Source organism: Branchiostoma belcheri, unplaced genomic scaffold (genome assembly GCF_001625305.1).
Source record: "Branchiostoma belcheri isolate BF01 breed outbred unplaced genomic scaffold, Haploidv18h27 scaffold71, whole genome shotgun sequence".
NCBI classification, from domain to species: domain Eukaryota; kingdom Metazoa; phylum Chordata; class Leptocardii; order Amphioxiformes; family Branchiostomatidae; genus Branchiostoma; species Branchiostoma belcheri.
The window spans coordinates 1-1,993 of record NW_017804365.1 but is presented as its reverse complement, the minus strand read 5'-3'; positions in this window follow the sequence as shown (position 1 = coordinate 1,993).

Genomic DNA, 1,993 nt, shown 5'->3' with positions numbered 1-1,993 from the left:
CACAACTTAACGACTACGATTTCAGACGCTGCCCAATTTGCAGCTACGACTAATTACAAAAGCCGTATCCACCACCACGAAAGTTAGTCGATATAGATTATGCAACAACGGACAACCAATTATAAGAGGTAAATAAGATGGCAAAAAATACCCGAACTTTTTTAATTTCTTAGGATTTCGCCACCATAAGTCCTGCTCACATATTATTATGTAATTTTGTTGTGTCAATAAATAATAATATTATTATTTATATTATGATACAGCATACAACCAAAGATGTGTTGCACCAAAAGGCGGTTATACCGGCTATACAGAAAGAGCAGCGGCCAATTAAGATCAATTTTCACAACCTGAATAACGCAGTATGTACGGGATACCCCTGGGCTATCCCTGCAGTGCGCCAGTACCTTAAAGTTAGAATCTATCAGGCTTCGGGAGGTGAATGGAAAGAGTAGAAACTGGCCAAATAGAGAGATAACATGCAATGGAAGTTGTTCCGCCAGAGAGTTAGTTTTTGCGACAGTTTTAGACTGCCGACCGGGCGCTAGCCTCTACCAGGCTTCGGGTGGCGGCTGGATAGAGTAGATATCAGCCAAATAGAGAGATAACATCTTGAGTTATCGAACTGAACTTTAGTTTTAGAACTGAACTTTATATTTAGGTTAGAACTGAACTTTATATTTAGAACTGGACTCTATAGTTAGAACTGAACTTTATATTAGAACTGAACTTTAAATTTGTGTTTAGAACTGAACTTTACATTTGTGCTTAGAACTGAACTTTAATTGTGTTGTTTAATGTTTAGCTTAAGAAGCGGATTTATATAGGCTATATAGCCTCTTTATCCGACCATTATTATGTTATGTTATCTTGTTGACCAACAGACGGACAGACAGACAGATAAACGCAACTGAAAATATAACCTCCATGGCATGTCATGGAGCTAATAAACATATTTCTGCCACTTAACAGCTAACCCGTACTGCCTCTCAGCCTTCCCAATTTTGCCTCCTGCCTTCTTCTGGTCCAAAACTGTTATAGCACCCAGACGTGGACTGCTCAGTCATCTCAAATCCTGCTTACCGGGGTCTGAATCTCAGGCTACGATTTACTATATTGCATTTACTTAGTAGTTTGTTTTGGATGCATGCCGTTTAACCGAAAACACTGGGTATTTCTACCTTATGCTTAGGTCACATTTGAAACGGCGCCCGTTCGGCATGTCCTCGGCGTAGACGCCGGCCGGCGTCATGACGCCGAGCATGCGCCGTACTGTCAGGGTCACAATTAAATGTTCCTTTACGGCTCCCTGTCGGGGCCTGCTTGTGCTCCGGCCGGCGGCTCTCATTAATATTCATAAACTTTTGCGGCCGGTTTCTGTCAGGGACCCGTCCGGTGCCCGGTCAGTCGCCCGTCTTGACCCGTGCGGCGTGTGGTAGGGTGCCGACCGGCGGGTTCCTGGCGGGATCCCGACGGGCTCCTCTCGTGTTTTTGAGCAGGTACATATATAAGCGCTGCACTGCCTGCTACCGTTCACTTCAAGTAAAGAGTACACGTCAAGTAAAGAGTAGACTGAAGTTGGCGATGCAGCGTTCAGTGCAACCTGCAAACAACTTACAAGCCCGTCTGAGATTGAGATTGGTGACAACCTACATGTAGGTCTTCTGGCATTGGTAGCTGAAGAAGAGAGGCAGGCAGAACTGGTGCGTCGCAAAAGTAACCGAGGGCCTACTTTCGAAAGTACTTCAACAGTGACGCAGGAAGTACTTCAGCAGTGACGCAGGAAGTGTGCCGTGGCAGCTCCTTGCTATTGAGCAATAAAACCACTGAAAATTTGGACTGAAAATAAATGCCAATAACTTCTGATTCCATTTTATTACGAAGGCATATGATGTAACAAGAGATAATGTCAGGCACATTCTATTCCTGTTATGATCTGTTTTATGAAGTTGGCAAGAGAGCCGTGCCGGCTGTTTTCCCTTGCCCTTCGACA